The sequence below is a fragment of the Mandrillus leucophaeus genome, unplaced genomic scaffold, assembly GCF_000951045.1.
Source record: "Mandrillus leucophaeus isolate KB7577 unplaced genomic scaffold, Mleu.le_1.0 Scaffold57, whole genome shotgun sequence".
Lineage (NCBI taxonomy): Eukaryota > Metazoa > Chordata > Mammalia > Primates > Cercopithecidae > Mandrillus > Mandrillus leucophaeus.
In genome coordinates, this window is record NW_012106141.1 from 7,166,680 (window position 1) to 7,186,371 (window position 19,692).

Below are 19,692 nucleotides of genomic sequence, written 5' to 3' on the forward strand. Positions count from 1 at the left end.
CCTCCCTCCCGCTTCCCCGCCCCGCTTCTCCTCCTCTTCCTCCGCCTCCCGCTCCTGCTCGCTGGGTCTCCGGCTCCGGCGCCGGCTCCTGCTTCTCCCGGCCGCCCGGGGCCAAGACGACGAGAGGTTGTAAAAATCCATGTGGGACGGCCCCGGGGCGAGCATCCGAAAGGTGAGACGCCGACGCTGGGGTCGGGGCCGCCTGGTGCCCAGCTCCCTCGGGGTACCCGTGCCCGGGCATCCCTCGTGCCGGGTCCCCCTCGCTTGTGGGGAGCTGCAATGCGTTATCGTGGGGAGCCTAGGGGTGAACCATCCGCCTCCTCCGGGGCTTTCTCGGGCGGGGGAAGGGATGGGGCGGCCTAAGGGAGGATTTGCCTTGATGTCTAAACCCCCGGATTGGAACAAGTGCACGGTTTCCTCCGGCGCGCGGGCGCCGCTCGCTAGCCCCGGCGGCCCGGGCCACCTCCCGCAGTCCTTCTCCGGCAGCCACCCTCACTGCCATCGCCTTTCTTCTCTCAGATCCCCCTTTTATGCCTGGCGTCCCCTCTTGCCTCGAGGGGTGGGGTATTAGCGGGGGCGGGGGTCTTGAGCAACCCCAAGCAGAACAAAGTGGAGAAAGGTGGAGCCCCAGCCCAGGGGGTGGGGTGGCTGGCTGCCTGGGTGGGCTCCGAGGGGAGCGTGTGTTTTTTAAAAAAAAAACCCGTGTCAGGGAAAATGAAGCCGATTTACGGGGAGGGCTAGGGGATGGTGTATGAAAAGGAATACGATGTGAAATTGAACTGAACGGCATTCCTTCTCTCCTCCTCCCCATCTCCTAATTATACAAAAAAGGGATACTTACGAAGGTGTACCTAATTTAAAAAAATACCGTACGAGCCTTTGAAAGATCATCTTAGGACAGTGAAGATTAAGAGCTGCTTTGGTTCGGGGTAATAAAATAGCGCTCGTAAACTCTCCGTTCGGCCCTGCCTTATTTATTTTGTACTTAAGGGTCTCTGTTCTTGCCGGAGAGGGAGGGTCCGCTCTTTTAGGAGTCAATCGATTTTAGGCGGCTACCTGCCTTTGCTGGATGAAAGGCAATTTACTCCCGGAGCGGTGAATTGTCAGTTCCCTCTGTGATTGACAGCCACACCTGCCACTTACGTGGGTAGAATAGGGACCAGTGGAACCCAAAGAACCAATCAATGCTCGGGAGAGGAGGGCAGCTCCCACTTGTCATGGTTAGTTTCCTGGTTGGCTCTTTAAATCAGTGGTTTTACTTAACCATTGGTTTCCACCTGGTATGGGGATTCAGCTGTGAGAGGCAGACAAGCGGGAAGAAAACTCTTTGAAAATGGACTTTTAGAAACAAGTATATTTGACCCGTGTTTCCTTGTCCTCCCCCATCCCTTACCCACCACCCCACTGATTATTAGTTGTAGTAGTTGCGGATGCCAAGGCCATTGGCTTAAAAATGAAAATGAATCTGTGTAAAGAAGGAATTGGGGGAGGGGGTGTTAGAATTGCCCACCTATTTCTCCAGAATTGCAGTCTTTATAAGAGACACCATGTGCCGTTGAGCTATCCGGAAAAGGGTGTGGCACTTTGTCTCCTATGGTCACTCTTGTCCTTGTAAAGTCACATTGTTTCTCAGTATACAGTACTTGGGTCTTGGCTCTACTGGATGGATTTATAAGGTATTTTTGAAGCCGGCAAACGTTCTTTATGGGGAGTCACATGAATAGAAGGGATTCTTTTAGTTCTGACAGTTAACTCAACTTCTGGAAGTGAGGGCTGCCTTGTTCTCTTTTGCAGAATGTCAGTTTGGTGGTGGTGGGGTCAAGTCATTTTCTTTCTGGGGAGTAGTAGAGTTTGCCTTTTTCTCCTGTAAGCCATCTTGTCTCTTTGCTTCTGTGCTTTAATAAAATACTTTTACAGTTTTGGCAGGGAGGGGTGTGGAAGGTGATGGTGTCATGATTTTCACCAGCAAGACTTTCACCGGTGGATGAATCATGGGTGAAGGACCAGATCCTTCTCAACTCACTACTAGTGAAAGGCTGATTTTTCAACACCCTTCTCCCTGAATTCATTTAAAAAATTACTGATTGATCCAAAGAGCTGTCACTTTATAGAAGCTGTACCTGGATGTGAACATAATGCTGTGAATTAAGCATTTCATAAACAGACTGTGAGCCAGAATATACTGATTAGAATGGTTTTCATGTAGAAGTCGGGGTTGTCAAAGCAGTATTATTACTATTACTATCATCATCATTATTATTGCATAGGCAAGCACTTTGTTAAGTACTTTATATGCATTATCTTTTTTAAACCTTGTGGAGCCCCTGTGAAGTAGGTACTATTCTTATGCCCAAATTATAGATGAGTAACTAGAAAGAATTAAGTATCTTGCCACAGTTTAGTATGAAAGCAAGAACCTGAGCCCAGGTTTGTCTTACCCAGAGCCCATGACCTTGGCCATGGCCTTGACTTCAAATTTGGGTTGTGTAGTCTGCATGTGTCCAGTCTGAAGTGTAGGTTCTCCCAGCATACGTAGAGCTAACCCTCTTAAGAGTCCACTGTGATTCTGACAGTCCTTTTATCAGCCTGTTTTGCCTTTCCATTTTAAGGCTGTGGCATGGGTCAATAGGCAAATTTAGTAACTTTGTTTATTATATATTTCCAGTAGAAACATAATAAAATATAAAAAATATAACATATGATAAAATAAAAATTTTGACTCGATAGAAATTTGGTTCCAAACTTAATGATGATGACTTAAAAGAAGGTAAAACAAAACAAAATTCACACTCTTCCATTTTTTTTGACACCTTAAATTTCCAATTGGAGTTTTAAATAGATCTTGGTTGAATAAATGCTCCTAACATCATTCAATTGTCTCCCCACCAAGGGATTAGGGTTTTATTTTCTTTGTTATTTACAGAGACCGTTTTCTATTAGTGATTAGCTATAATGATATTTAAAATTATTCTTTTGTAATAGCATGACCCTCTTATTTTATTTTTTATTGTTTTTTGAAATGGAGTCTTGCTCCTGTCACACAGGCTGGAGCGTAGTGGCGCGATCTTGGCTCACTGCAATCTCCGCCTTCTGGGTTCAAGTGATTCTCCTGCCTCAGCCTCCCAAGTAGCTGGGATTACAGGTGCCTGCCACCATGCCTCTCTAATTTTTGTATTTTTAGTAGAGACGGGGTTTCACCATGTTGGCCAGGCTGGTCTCGAACTCCTGACCTCAGGTGATCCTCCTGCCTTGGCCTCCCAAAGTGCTGGCATTACAGGTGTGACCAGCTCTCTTGTTTTTAATATGTTGGAAAAGCTACAAGATGTAAGCCTTATCAGTCTCTTCCCGTTGGTGAAACTCAGTGGTGAAGGTTTGCCAAAACAGGTATCCTGAAAAATAAGGTGAATGATGTTGGAGTCCACAAATTTACCTAAAGAGTCTTTGACTTTGGTTAGGTTGACTTTTGTACAATCTGCATTTGCTTGTTTTACTAGGACATCCTCTAGCCCTTTTTTTTTTTTTTTTTTTTTTTTTAAATCTGCTAACCAGTTAACATTTTGGCTGGTCCATGGGGCACCTACTTGCCAGCCAACAGTTTCTGTTTCAGCAATGTTTACACTATTCCTTTATATTTTATTGTGATTTTCTTAGTTTAGAAACATAGGATGAATGGAAAACACAGAAAAGCACCAATATTCATGGTAATGTGGGTCTCATAAATTTAAAATAGTTGATCCAAAGGTAGAAATCACTGGATGTACAAAACATGGAGATTCTTTAGCCTGTTCTTTTTATGTGAAGAAAAGGAACAAAGTGAATGAAGATATAAGACATGCTAACATATATCAAATGATAAGATATATTAGTCAGCTTTGGCAGTGTAACAAAACTCCGAATTACAGCAACAGGTATTTATTTTCACACTCATGGGTCTTCAGGTTGACCGTGATTTGGCTGGTATAGGTTGGGCTCCTTGGGGTGGCTGTGCAGAGGCTGTGGGTTGGGTTCCAGTCTGCTCCACATGTGTCCTGGGGCCCAGGCTGAAGGGATGGCGGCTACTTGGGGCATACTTTTCTCCTGGCAGATCACTGGAGCCAAGAGGCAAACTGCACGAGCAAATGTCACTTTCACTGATAACCTATTTTGGACAAAGCACTATTTTGGACAAAACTTGTGTGTAAAAGCAGACTCTGTTCACAGTAAGGGAGCGAATATCTGATGAACTATGATCCAGATTCCAACAGCATGTAAAAATTATGATGAGAGGCTTTTCTAATTTTTTCTTTGTCTTGGGGAATGCAATTTTCATCCCCTTACTCCCATTGCTGGCTGTGTGACATATAAACCTGGTGCTTAACTTCTGCATTTCAGGAATATACTGTGTTTGATTTTAGAGGGCTGGCTGTAAAGCAGGTTGGTGTATACATATGAATTACTTAAATTATTAAGGCATTATTTATTAGAACCTACTGTGTTCCAAGAGACAATCTTCAGTCTCTAAAAACTTTGGTGAACACAGTTTTTATCTGATGTGGGTCCTGCCACCATGAAACTTATCATTAGGAATAAGTGTAAGGAAGGACTTCTTGGATGCAATGGCATTTTCCTGGACCTTAAAGCAGGGAGAGTTGGAGATGCAGATAGAGCAAGGGATACCATAAAAACGTAGGGGCACACATGGATATTGAGTTATTCCATTTGGCCAGAGAGTAAGAAAGGTGAATAACAACAACAATATAATTATAACAGTAGTATTTATAGCCTAACTTCTATTGGGCAGTTAACTATGTGTTAGGCACTGTGCTTAGCACTTTCCATAAGATATTTAATATTGGGTAGGCATTGCTGGTTGCCTACCCAACATTCATTTTCTCCTTTCTAACTAAAAGAAACCCAATTTTGTCTGAGATGGAAATAAGCCCACCTCACCTTCCCAAGACTCCCTTGAACTTAGAGTGGCCATGAGAGTTGAGTCTGATAATGACATAAGTGGAAGTTGTTGGGTGGAGGCTTTCCTGAAAATGTGGTGAGTGGGACACACCTGGTTGTTATACTCCAAGAACTTTTCAGCTTTTAGCTTCTTGCTGCTGAGATCATCGGTGCAATGCCTGGAGGGGTAGCAGCCAACTACAACAATGAAGATAAAGTCATGGTTTTTATTTTGTTTGTTTGCTTTTGAGACAGGGCCTCACTCTGTCACCGAGCCTGGAGTGCAGTGGCACGGATCTCAGCTCACGCAGCGCTGATTTCCCTGGCTCAAGTGATTCTCCTACCTCAGTCTTCGTAGTAGCTGGAACTACGGGTGTGCACTACCATGCCTGGCTGATTTTTGTATACTTTTGTAAAGATGAGGTTTCCCCGTGTTGCTCAGGCTGGTCTTGAACTCCTGAGCTCAGGTGATCTCCCTGCCTTGGCCTCCCAAAGTGCTGGGATTACAGGTGTGAGCCACTGTGCCCAGCCAAAATCATGTCTTACAAATGGCAAAGCTGGAGTCTGGAAGGATCTTGGTCTTGGTGACATTGTTCATTCATAGTACCAGCCCAGACTGCCTTCCCCTGTACTTCTTATTGCATGAAACAAAAAAGTTCTTTACTTGTAAGCCACTACTTATTACTTGTGGCCACATACTCCTCACTAATACATACCTTCTCAAGAAAACCCTCAAAGTAGATGCTATCACCTATTTTGCAGGTGAGAACATTAAAACTTGGAGGGGTTAAGGACTTGCCCAACCAGTAAGTGGAAGTGTTATGGGTTCAAAACAATGTCATTTTGACTTTCAGGATCATCATCTTGCATCTGGCTGGGCAGGATAAGTACTGTAGTGGAGATAATATTGGAAAATTAGGCTGGAGTAAGACTGAGGAGGCACCTGGATTCCTGATTGAAATATTTGAGTTTGATTTCATGGGCTAGTGAGTATAAAGCCATTGAAAAAGACAGAGACCGGAGGTTGGGAGTCCACTGAGGCTTGAGTGCATGACATACATGCTTTAGTGCGAGTGGAGGTGGAAGGAAAACTGGGCATGAAACAGAGCTGGGGACATGAGAAGATAATGGAATTGAGTGAACCCAAATCATAGTTGCTGTTAACCTGAGAACAAAATGAAAGTCTCCTGAAGACTAGTATTCACTTCTACCGATGGCTTCACATTTGCCCAGAAGTAGGGAATGAGTAATATAGAGAATTGCTAATGGGATATTAATCACTATTTAATGCTGTGGGTGGGGTCTTCTACTCATTGTCAATACCATTTATTGAGCCCTTGATGACCTTGTATTACATGACTTTGGTCTGGGTCTGGCTCACTGTGCCAGTTAAAGGTAGCAAGGTGAAGGGTAAGGTCAGAAGGTGCTGCAGTGGTACATTAGATTCTGTCCATGGACTTATTTCTGCTAAACATTCTAGACCTTCCTTGCGGGGTAGATTGGGGTTACTTTAACTGTCTGTGTCTCCTTTTTTTCTTCTCTTTACTTTTTAAATCTGTAAAATAAAGGATTTGGTTTACATTCATAGTTTTCAAATGTTTTTCAGCTGTTAAAACTTTTTGTTTCCTAAATAAAAATTTATCTGGACCCTCAGTATATTTATAGAAAGCAGAGCTGTTCTGGAAATTTAGGGTCCAGATTTATGTTGCATGAGGTATCTTTACGTTGAGGCCACTGCTCTAAAATGATACCTACACACCCTTCCTGGTCCAGGATTATGTGAATCTTATAGCTGTTCAGATGTTTTATTTGTGCATCATCTTTAACAAATTCCTTTGTTATTCCACAGGTTGTGTCTTGATATCATCTGTGGTAGAGACTGTTAATGTTCCCCATAGCCACTTTTTCTTTCCTTCCAGGCATATGTTGTAAGTGGCTTGCATCACTTCCATGCTAGAACATTTGATTTCCAGTGTGAGAGCACCCAGTGCTCTCTTCTACTGCAATGATTATGGAAATGTGTGTTGAGATGGAGCCCTCCATCTGCCTGGGCCTTTCAGTCACTAAATGAACACAGCTTCCAGTCAACTGGAGTTGGACATATAGACCAAGAAGTAAACTTTGGTTGTTTTAAACGATGAAGATTTTGTGATTTTTGGCTTCTGCAGCACTTTTCTGCTTATGTTTACTGATACGTCATCTTTGAGCATATCTGCTAAACTTTATGTAACTTACTTTTTGGGTGCCTTCTGGATTAACCTGAAGCCTGGCCAGCTTGTCCTTACTTTGTAGTTAGGAAAGCAGTGGGCTGGCACCTACATCTACTGTCCTGTTCAAATAGATTCTTTGAATTGAAATCTTTATGCTCAATAACATTCGTTTTCATGTTTAAAAAGTGCCTGAAGACATATTGTATAGTGCACCTTACTGTTCTTAAAAAAAAAAAAAAGCCTTTATGCCATGTTGCTTTTTTGTTGTTTTTTTTTTGTATTTTTAGTAGAGACAGGGTTTCACCGTGTTAGCCAGGATGGTCTTGATCTCCTGACCTCGTGATCCGCCCGCCTTGGCCCCCTAAAGTGCTGGGATTACAGGCGTGAGCCACCACACCCGGCTGCCACGTTGCTTTTTTAAGTATAGAATCTATGTGGCTTAGAAAGGAATAATGACTATCAGTTACCATAACAATGGCTGTTATTAATTAAGTAGTGATTGACTTATGAAGTATTTATTGGGTATCTACTTTGTGATAGGCACTGGGGGTACAGAGATGAACCACAGATAGTTCCTTACTACTTGGAGCTAATACTCCAGTTGGAAGTGATGGATACATTTGCTCTGTTATATGAAGAGCACCACTTATTGAGCATTTACTATGTGGTAGGCACTGTGCTAGGTGCTTTATATTGCTCATTTCATATTACCTATACAGGTAAACGTATTATCCCATTTTATAGGTGAGGAAACTGAGACTCAAAGCATTTGATAAGTTCCATGAAGGCAGGAGCTTTGCCTTTTGCTGTATCCCTGGTGCCAAGATGTTCTATAAGTATTTGTTCAATGATTGAAGGAATAGAAAAGCTTGCTCAGAGTTAATGCTGTGGCAGAGCCAGAATTTGAATCCACCTCTGCCTTACTCTCAAGGCTGCTAAATTATCACTAGAGAAAGTAGAAACAGTGAGTGGCCCCACAATTGCATCAGAAACAATCACCAAGCCTTACCAGTGTCAATGCCAAAAGCACCAGGAATTCTAAGCTGTCTCACTTTCACGGCCAGGGCCGAGCCTCCTTTGTGATTTTCTGCTCATTCTTTCAGCTGGGGAAGTCCAAGGCCACTATCTCACTGACTTAATTGTTCATATAATTGGTTACACCTCTCTTGGGCCAGTTCATCTGCTACTCCAGCCTAATTTCTTCAGCACTTGGCTGGCCAATTCCCAGGGCGTGCCTCAAGTTCTGCTGTTAACCTCTTGGGCATTCCTTCTCCACTTACATCTTCCAGATTTGTTGCTTTGAAGTTGCACTTCCTCTGTTCTTGAACTCATGTTGACTCTGCCAAGCAGAGCTCACTTGGTCACATCCCAGAAATATCTAGTTGCTGGCACCTAATCGGCACTCAACAAAATTAAAAAGAGAGAGACAGCGTGTGTGCATGGAAGAAGAGAAGAAAATAAATAAAGACAGGAAGAACTTTCAGGAAGGAACTAAGTGATTATTTTTTCCTGGAAGTCAATGTTGAGATTATTGCCCCACTGGATGAAAAGTTGGAAGGGCATCTCTGAGATACACCTGAAAACCAAAGGCCAGCCACAATGTTCATAGATACCTTATACCAGCAACTTAGTTTTGCTATGGTTTATTTTTCAGTCTTTTTTGCTTACTTGATTATCCTGTGTGAGTGTGTGTGTGTGTGTATGTATGTGTGTGTGTGGTCTGATAGCATTAGCTCTCTTTTCCTGTCTTAATACTTTCCACCCCTAAAGGTAGTTGTCATTCTGTTATTTCAGGGCATGAATGAGTTGCAGGCAGCAAAGTGCATTTACCCTAAATGCATTAGGAGCAAACTATTAATTCAAGGCAACTTCTTAGTGGGTCAGAAGACTAGAGCTTGAATGGGAATTGAGCAATATGACTGTTCTTTAAGAATAAGCTCAGATCCTTGTGTAAACCATGAAATATTTCTGCTAAATGGTATGACTAATTACAGTAAGAAAGAGCGGGGTTTCATACAAGAAATTGAACCTAGTTGTGCACTGTGGTTACCAGTTCTTATGTGGCAAATTTCTCTATAATAAGATGGGTGTGGTCAGGCTGGGAGTTCATCCTCTATGGGCCTGAGGTGATTGAAGGTGGGTTTGGGGTCTGGGAGCTGCTCTGGCAGTGAGAGTTGAGCAACTCTGCAAGATGTGAGTTTAGGGTGGTCCCATGATCACTGGTTATTTTCTCAGTGATACTGGTGGACATCAAATTCCTACCAAGATGTCTTTCTTGTGCCTGGCTTGAGGCAGATTAGCCATGCTCCATTTTGCCAGCTGGCTCCAGCTGTCATCATGTCAAGGAGCGGCCGTGATTCAAGGGGCAGGTTCCGAGAGGAGCAGGATTGTTGACTCTTTTTTCTACATTCACGTCTTAGGAGAGGATTTTTAATGTCTTTTCTTTCCTTCTGGTGATGTGTGTTTTTCCTTCCCTTCTAAGGCTGTAACGTTCCTTCCTCCCCCTTCTTTGTTTTGCATTTTGACCCTTTATTCGTATTGTTCCTGAAGCCTCTCCCTGACAGGAAGCAGGAGGTTGGGTAGTGAGTGGGATAACAGCGTGGCATTTGTATGGGCTTGTTGAAAATAGGTCCTGTTTGATGCTGAGTGGATACAAAAGCACCTGGGTCTTGGTGGCTGCTGTTCATCAGGCTTGTGAGCGTGGAGCAGTTAGTGGAGGCACGCAAGGGGAATTCTTCACCTTTTTTGTGAAAGCTGAGAAATAACTCTCTTTTTATACATGGGCTTTGAATGCATTCATGGGCCACCTTGAATTCACAACATGAATAGTTGCTTAGAATAACTTCAGAGCAGATTCTTTTGGATACAGAGACATAGCACTGACCTGGGGTCACAAGCCCTAAGTTCCCTTTCTGGCTTTGCCACTAGCTTTCTCCTTATTTGGGATCTCTGTTTCTCTATCATCTAGTCCAATTTGCTTCAAAGGCACTCTTCTAGACCTATTATATATATATTTTTACAAGTTTCTTCATGCAGAGGTTCAACTAAGTAATTATCATTTTATTAGTTATTTTAACCTGGAAAACAGGAATGGCTGGTGTTCTTTCATAATAGACATTAGTAACAAAGAATTAAGCCATTCTGTTATGTATTCATCATATGAGTGTATGCTTGCTTTGTGCCAGTCTTCTTCTGGGAATGGGGTGTGTATGTGTTGGGGGGACCGTTAAGAGAGCAGGTAATTTTGTGGGGAAGCTCAGGGATTGTAGTATCTAGAGGAGCACCAAAAAGTAAGCAGGCAATAATGGATGCTCTTTGGGGGAACATCCAGGCTGTCACGGAAGACTTAGGAGAGTCATGGATGAAGAATGAAAGAAGGCTTCCTGAAGAAAGTAGCACCTAAAGTGTCACTGAAGGGTAAATGGAATTAGCCAGAGGAGGGAGGATTTGAAGGTACAAATAACAGGGGGAATAGCATGCACTAGGTCCAAAGGTAAGCAAGAGAATGTGAGATTCAGGGTTCATAGAGGTAAAGGTAGATAGAACTGCAGAGCTGGAGTTTAGCTTGGCTCAGGATGACGGATGGTAAGAGGAGCCAGAGAGCGTGACAGGGCATGAGACCCTGTAAGCCATTGAAGAGTTGGGACTCAAGCTTAAACCTTCAAGAGATTTCAAGTAGGGGACGGATATGATCAAAGACTCTGACTGCTCTTTGTTCTCCTTTTATTTCACTGTCATGGCAATAATTACCTACTTTTGATGCTTGTGGGAGTATGGGGCTTGCTATTGGGAAGAGAGGGTGGCAAGATGACCTGGAGAACAATAGAAAGATTGATTATTATGGCTTTGGGACTCCTAGCAATGTCCATTCTGATTCATTGACCAAACACAATTTATGCAGCCTTAATAATTTTGAAAGATCATTTTCCCAATGAGGAAAAATATCTTCTGGTAAAAATTTGCAGTGGGACTCCACACCACTTGTTGGTTTTGAGACTCTTTCCAAATATCACGTAGGACAAAGTTCATTTCAGCAAATTTTAAGCAGAGCACAGAGAGTATACGTTGTGTTTTAAAATCTTTGTAGTTAATGGGCAGAATGAAACTGACTGCGTTAGATTAATCGAGGGGAATACTTGGAGTAATTCATAGTGTACAGCTTCTGAAAGTCGTCTGAGAAAGTTCATGAATGGAAATAGTTTCATTATTCCTTGAAATGTACAAGATTGGGAGTTATGGGCCAGAACACTATTCAATGCCCCGTGCATAGTGGCTGCCTCTGACTTTACTTTGGTATGATTTACACTCTTGCACATTATACAGTAACACTGTTAAATTGCCTTTCATACATTAATCTTCTGTGCTGTAGCTTATGAACCACCATTCTGAGCTACTGTATCATGACCTTACTTGCCAACAAGTAGTTTTAGTTCATCAGCATCACCATATTTGCACAACCGAATTTGTGCAATCACCTGAATATTTCTTGAATTTTGTCATTAATTTATAAGTGGAATATGGAAAAATGTAGGCAATAATATAGGGATAAGTATTTAGCTCATGATGTAATTGAGCCAAACAGTGAAACCATTAGGCATGCCCAATATGGCTAGTGGTTAGCTTTAGTCAGATGCTTTGAACTTAAGTTGGCCAACTATTTATAGTTGTGAGTGAAGTTAAAGGCTATGTATGTATGAAATGTTGGAAAAAAGCTTTAGGGATTATATTAAAGAGCAAGATGAAATTTGGGATTTTATCATTTATTTGTTTTTGGGAACAGTTTCCCTTTTTAACATGTAATTCAAGGTAAGTTTTGTTTGTTCAGCTTTTTAAAAAGTACATATTCAGAAAGGCATTTTCTACAAAAGCAAGGGACAGAAATTGGATTTCTCATCAGCCTTATTTATGAGTCCACCAGAGTATGTAACCTAATCCTTTGGTTTGCTAGTCAGAATAGGTGATTATTATGATAAAATCTCTGTGTATTTTGGCAAGCAAGTAACAAGAAATCAAAGCAAAATAAAATGACATTTGGCAAAGGATTTACCTCAATGAGAATTTCATGATCGCATGGTTTCATTTGTTAAAATGATGTACTGTGGAACTAGAAAAAGACTAAATGAATCCTAGTCTTTGCCATAAACCTTAGGAGGGTACATTTGTAGCCAAAGAGAGAAAGGGATACGGATAAAATTTACCAGATTAAAGTTTGTGTATAATTGACCCCACAGCCCTCTAATTCCTGAGGTCAGGAGGGAATGGTGGTTATCTGTCTGTCCTGGGTGGGTCTGCTTGCTATCTGGGGAGCTTATCTAACTTTTTTTGTGGGCTCAGCCCACCTCTAGGCAAAAGATGGAGTTGGATACAAAATTCCAGTTCTTTCTAATACCTCTTGTAGTTGGTTAAATGATGAGTGCTAAGTCATGAGAGATGTTATTCACACAGAAGATGGAAAGAATTGGCTCTTAGATTTTTTAATCTCTTCCTGAAACTGAGAGACGTAGTTTATCTTCTATAAAAAAGGTGGATAATTGCTAGACCAGAAATTCAAGAAGCTCATATTAAGTATCTACTGTGAGTCAGGCACTGTGCTAAGCACTTTTAAGAATTATCTCGTTTAATCTTCACAATAACTTCATGATCTAAGTATTATTTTTATTGATGAGGAAAGTAATATTTAGAGAAATTAAGAAACTTGCCTCGGTGTCTTAGTTGAGTTTCCCACAGAAGCAGACCCTGAGACAAGTAATTACTTGGGACATACAGGGGTCACTAGTGAGTGAATGAGGGTGCGAGACAGGGAAGTGAAGGCAGCCAATAGATGGGGCATTGTTAAGCGAGTTGTGCAATGGCAGCTGGTGTTTAATCCCATAAGGAAATGGTAGAGATAGTGCACAACACCTGCCTTAGGGTATTTTTACACAAAGTCTAAGAGAGTAGGGATGTCTCACCACTAGCTCATGTCAGTTGTTTTTTATTCTTTCCTTTTTTTTTTTTTTTATACGGAGTCTCGTTCTGTCTGGAGTGCAGTGGCCGGATCTCAGCTCACTGCAAGCTCCGCCTCCCGGGTTTACGCCATTCTCCTGCCTCAGCCTCCCGAGTACCTGGGACTACAGGCACCCGCCACCTCGCCCGGCTAGTGTTTTGTATTTTTTTTTTAGTAGAGACGGGGTTTCACTGTGTTAGCCAGGATGGTCTCGATCTCCTGACCTCGTGATCCGGCCGTCTCGGCCTCCCAAAGTGCTAGGATTACAGGCTTGAGCCACCGCCCCCGACTCTTCTTTCCTTTTTTTAAAATTTATTTATTTTTATTATTTTATTGTGGTAAAATATACATAACATAAAATTTACTATTGTAACCATTTTAAAGTGCACAGTTTGGTGGTACTAAGTATATTTGCAATGTTGTGCAGCCATCACCACCATCAATCTCCAGAGCTTTCTCATCATCCCATACTGAAACTTTGTACTAATTAAACAATAACTCCACATTCCCCCAGCCCCTGGAAACCAGCATTATGCTTTCTGTCTCTATGAATTTGACTATTCTAGGTACCTCATATAAATGATATCAGCCAATATTTGTGCTTTTGTGGCTGGTTTATTTCACTTAGCATAATGTTTTCCAAATTCATGTTATAGCATGTATCAGAATTTCATTTCCTTTTTTTTTTTTTTTTTTTTGAGACAGAGTCTCGCTCTGTTGCCCAAGTGGGAGTGCAGTGGCACAATCTTGGCTCACTGCAACCTCTGCCTCCTGGGTTCAAGTGATCCGCATGCCTCCGTCTCCCAAGTAGCTAGGACTACAGGTGCATGCCAACATGCCTGGCTAAGTTTTGTATTTTTTTAGTAAAGTTGAGGTTTTGCCATGTTAGCCATGCTGGTCTTGAACTCCTGCCCTCAGATGATCCACCCACCTTGGCCTCCTCATTTCTTTTTTAAGGATGAATAATATTCCATTTTATGTGTATGCTTCATTTTCTTTATGCATTCAACGTCAGTGGACATTTCGGTTGTTTTCACCTTTTAGCTATCATGAATAATGCTGTTGTGAACACTGGTATATAAATATCTGTCAGATTTTTTTAAGGGTGGTTAACTCTGGGACTTCTACACCCTGCAAGGGAAGACTAGCTTATCCAGGTTTAAAAGATGCTCTCAGGCAGAGATTCTGATATTGGCAGTGCCTTTGGGGCACTCTAAAATGTTCAGGCCAGAGGGACATTGGTAGGCACTTAGAGCATCTGCTTGCAAGATCTTAACCTAAGTAAGTGGGGAAACTGGAATTTGGACTCTTCAGAGCCCATGCTTTAAACTGCTCTACACTGAGTTGCCTTTTAATTGCAAGTGTAAAATAGTGCTGAGATATGAAGATGAAGAAGACATAGTTCTTGCCTTCAAGGAAGGTACAGGGTTGAATCATCTGTTTTGCAAAAGGTTCAAGTGAAGACAGGGGCATCACTTGGTGCAATCTGTAAGTCACACAGCCCTTATAAGATGGAATCACAGATAGCAGGAGGTGGGTGCATGTGTTGCCTTTCTTTTGGTGGGGAGGCATGCTTGGGTCAGGCACAGCTGGACTCTTCCTAGGGCTGTGCTCCAGGACAGGCACTCACACATGTACTGATCATATGAGGTCCAGCCCACGCCCATTGATCCTCGCTGGCATTCACTATTTGGATGGTTTGTACAACTATGTCACCTCCTAGCAGGATTTATCCTCCTTTCGGCTTTTCCAGTGATTGCCTTCATCTCGATGTCCAAGCACCAGGAGCAGCTATTTGTCAGTAAAGAAATCAGTGGTCAGGAATAATAAAAAGAATACATTTGGAGGCAGTTAAAATAGTTGGTTGTATGCATCTGTGTCTGAAAATAAATTATTTACAAATGATTTGCATTTATCTGGAGACCTAACAGAAGATATTCTGTCCTTGAATAGATGATATTTCCTAGTTTGGTAATCTGTAGAGGAAGAAAGAAATGAGAGATAAATCAATGAGAAAACGCTGTCCTATATTTTAACCTAAAAGTTGCCTATTTTGTTTTAGCACTGTATTTGTGGTAGTTGGGTGTATCAGTCAGCTATTGCAAGGCTGTGCTGGGCTAACAAAGGACCTCCAAATCTCAGTGGCTTCTTTCTCTCAGGGGTTGTCTGTGATTCTGCTCCATGTTATCTTTATTCTGGGACACAGGCTGAAGGTGCCTTTCTTGGACAGCCTATTCTCCTGGTAGACAAGAAAAAACAATGGTTTATCCACAAGAGGGCTCTGATAGCTACTGTTTGGTTATGGCATTTGTTACTTCTGCTCACATTTCATTGGCCGAAACAAGTCATACGGCCAAGCCAGGTGTCAATGGAGCAGGAAAGATGATCTTCCCACAGGAAGGAGACTGTAGGGATGGCCTGGCTAAAGGGGGATGGTGAATATGTTGAATAAATTATGCAATTAACTGCATTGGCTAAAGTTTTACTTTCATGTGCAAAGTTTTTTTTTTGCAACCTTTTTAATCAACTACTTTTTTTAGACGCATTGCAAGATGTGTAAAGCTGTTATTTCTATTTTACTCAAGAGGAAGACAGGGTCTAATTTAAGAAAACAACACAATGAGCCTGTGGTCAGTATTGATGATGAGGAGGATTGTACTGTGTATTTACTGAGACTCAGGCACTGTGCTAAGTACTTCTGCCTTCTCTGATTTAATCATTACTCACCTTATTTTTGTGAAGTAGCCATTGTTACTCAGATACTTACTGAGGCTCAGAGAGGTTTGCTAACTTGCTCAAAGTTAAACAGATAATAAATATGAGATTCAGGACTCAAATCCAGTGTATGCTTAATCACTTAACCAACGTTTCTCAGACTTAGATGGTATCTTTTTTAATGAAAATAATTTCTTGTAGAACCCCAGGGTTGGGTTAAATTATTTTTATTGTAATGATACTTTAAATTGTGTAAACATAAAGCTGGTGAGTTTTATTTTTAAGCTCTTACACCTTTTTAAAACTTAAATCAATTTAGAAATAGAGTATATGTCATATTACAGTACTAATTCAAATTTACAACATTAATTTAACTGCATTAACTAAATTGGTGCTTGTAACTAGAATGTGATGCTGACTGTTCTGGATGGGTTCTTTGGCATCTTCTGGTCTACCCTGCTGTGTGCTGGATGATGATTCAATTTCCCCACCATATTCACAAAGTTTCATTCATTCTGAGGAATTTGACAATCCTTATCCTTCACCCAGTGAGAACACATCCTTTAGATCCCCAAGACCATCTTATTTCCTTTCACATTGACTCAGTGATTCCTTAGGGTACAGCTTGATATTCAAAGTCAGTGGGCATGGCGCTGTGCTGATCAAGAATATCCTTACATTATTTGTTTTCAGATTTCTGAAATAAAAACATATTAAATTCTCATTGGATTTAATTCTGTTAAATTCTCATGAGATTTGCAGATTCTTTAATATGCATAACTATGGATCTGACTCCCCTCCTTAGTTCTTGTCCAGGTTAAAAAACTGGATTTTCCTTCTCTGTTACTACACTCTTTCTTCCATAGGACTCTCTCCATCTGAGACCACACTCTATCACTCCCAGAAAGGCCTTCATCTGTTTCCCATGTTCACAGCAACTGGCAGCCTTGCACAACATTAGAGTTGTTAATGTGAACCTGAGTAAAGAGGCTGTGACCCCCTTTTAAATGGAAGGCTTTGGACCTCTAGCATGTCAGAAACCACATTACAGATTTGTTCTCTAGAAGTATTTGTTGAATAGATCTGAGTTATGTCCTGTAATTTCCCTTTTTATTTATTTTTATGTTAGATAAGCCTACCATTATTCATTCATAGACAAGAGATTTGACTCAATTACTTGATGATTTACTTACTGCACTTACTGACTCTCATTTACTCTAATTTCCGTTGTTAAAGGGGTTTCTGCATACCATTCAGCACCCTGAACTTGATCCTTGTTAAAGCCTGCAATGTGACTCTTTCGTGGGTATCAGTCATATTTTTGAGAGACCTCAGAGTTAGAATGTAACGTTTATTCTTTCTCTTCTTTCCAGAATACATAGATGAATGCTTGTCTCCATAATTTGCACATTGGAGCCATTCTTTATCCCTCATTGATTGTGGTCTTTTTTTTTTTTTTTAAATAGCTTACAATCTTTGTTAAAATTTTTCTTCATGTATGTGATTATGCCTATATTCTTTTCTAGTAAAAAGCTATTTACACATAATCCTTATACCATTGTAAATGTAGCAAAATTTTGTGTGATTGGATTTTTAGGGCCAAGAGGGCAGAGTTGTTATTCTATCTTTCTATCATTTTCTCAGAAACATCTGTTAGTTGACAGATAGAAGATTTTTTTCGTATAAGACCCAATAATTCCTGAATATTCTTTTTTGTAAGTATACTGTAACTAAAGCCTTGCCAATTGACATTTTACATTTGCAGATGAAAGGAAATGCACAGATGTTTAAAAAACGAATCTGAAAACCTTATTTATTCCTTCAGTGCAACTACTTAATTTGTTCCATTTATGAGACTTTATGAGGCAATGAAAAATGTTGTTATAATCGACATATTTTATTAACCATCGCTGATTTTAATTTTATTTAACATCTCAAATTATTTCTTAATTTTACTGTTTATTGTTGGGGATTTTGCCATTTTTAAAATTTATTTATTTTTTAGAGATAGGGTCTCTCTCTGTCACCCAGGCTGGAGCGCAATGGTGTGACCATAGCTCACTGCTGCCTTGAACTCCTGGACTCAAGTTACTCTCCTGCCTCAGCCTCCCAAGTAGCTAGGACTACAACTGCACACCACCGCACCTGGCTAATTTATTATTTTTTTATTTTATTTTATTTTTTTGAGATGGAGTCTCACTCTGTCGCCCAGGCTGGAGTGCAGTGGCATGATCTTGGCTCACTGCAAGCTCCACCTCCCAGGTTCACACCATTCTACTGCCTCAGCCTCCTGAGTAGCTGGGACTACAGGCGCCCGCCACCTCGCCCGGTTAATTTTTTTGTATTTTTAGTAGAGATGGAGTTTCACCATGTTAACCAGGATGGTCTCGATCTCCTGACCTCGTGATCAGCTCGCCTCAGCCTCCCAAAGTGCTGGGATTACAGGCGTGAACCACCGCGCCCGGCCCTTATTTTTTAATTTTTTTGTAGAGATGGGGCATCACCATGTTGCCCAGGCTGGTCTCAAACTCCTGGCCTCAAGTGATCCTCCCACCTTGGTCTCCCAAAATGCTGAGATTATAGGCATGAGCTTACCACACCTGGCTGTTTTGCTATGTTTTTAACTTGTGGATTTAGCTGTGTACTAGATAATAGTCTATTCCTTTAACAAGAGTTTTTAGGGGTTTCAGATTCTTAATTTAACACTTTGAAATAAATTGATGGAGTCTGAAATTTAAATAATGGAAATGATTAATGGGAAGAACAGTTAACTAATATTTGGGCATGCAGAGCCCCTGCCTTGTAGTATGGAAGACAATCAGCCTCTTCACTCAAGTACCTTGCTATAAAATATGAGCCAAGGCAGCTGAACATGTAATCATGCTAAATCTACACATGGAAAACAGTAATTATAAAATGAGTTTGGGAGAACTAAAGGAGAGAGTACTGATGTGTGGATAGGTATGTTTGAGTTTCATAGAGCTTTTTGGAGAATGTTGGGAAAGCAATTTTGAAAATCTCTGCTGTGTTAAGCTGGACTTTCCCCCTACTGATTCACATCATTATAGTATTCACAGATGAAATGGTTTATTACTGGGACTTTCAATAACTACAGATGCATAATATTGTAGCCTGCAGATCATGGGGGAAGGCAATGTCCATTTTTCTCTCTAGTTTTAAAGAACTGGGGTTGATGTCTTGAACACTTTTGAACAGCAGATTGAGTTTGACTCCGAAGTGTCTGACAGGGCTAAGTTTAGTGAACTGAGAGAATTCTATGGCAACTTTGAGGTTTAAAGCCACTGTGTTATATTCTGGTAGCCTTGGGCTTGTCAAGGTTAACTTCTGTGGATCATTAGCTGTGTGCTAGGTATTGTGCTAAGTACTTTCTTATATCATCTCATTTAATCTTCCCAAATCCATACAAAAAGTCTGATATCCCCATTTTATAGATGAGAAAAGTGAGGGTGAGAGAAGTAAAATACTTTGCTCAAGGTTGCACATCTAGAAGACAGAAGTATGACTCCAACCAAATCTGATTTTGATGCTCCCCTTTTCCTTTTTAAGACACTTTGTCTTTCCTCTCTGGCTACAATTACAAAATTGTCCTGTAACTGCCATGGAAGTGATTTTAGTGATATGATGAAAATGTCATGATATTAAAGTACCAGCATCATCCTTTCAATTATTTCAAAGTTATTTTGCATAGCTCCCATGTTCCCTTACTCTTGGGTGAGAGGGCCTACTCTGGTTCTCCTCTGACTGCACCCTCCACTGGGGGAAGAGGCCAAGGCGCCAATGCATGTATCCACTTGGAGCCTGTGCCTGGTATTCTAGAGTCCACTCTGGGTA

General features: G+C 41.2%; 1 protein-coding gene across 1 annotated transcript in view; it reads left to right on the plus strand.

Annotated features, from left to right (window-relative positions):
• Positions 1-56: 56 nt before the first annotated feature.
• The window catches only part of ERC2 (ELKS/RAB6-interacting/CAST family member 2), a 988,837-nt gene continuing 969,201 nt past the window's right edge, over positions 57-19,692 (plus strand). Inside the window, exon 1 of the mRNA XM_011998421.1 lies at positions 57-172. The gene's annotated coding sequence lies outside the window, so the exon portion shown is untranslated. The remainder of the gene's footprint in view (positions 173-19,692) is intronic.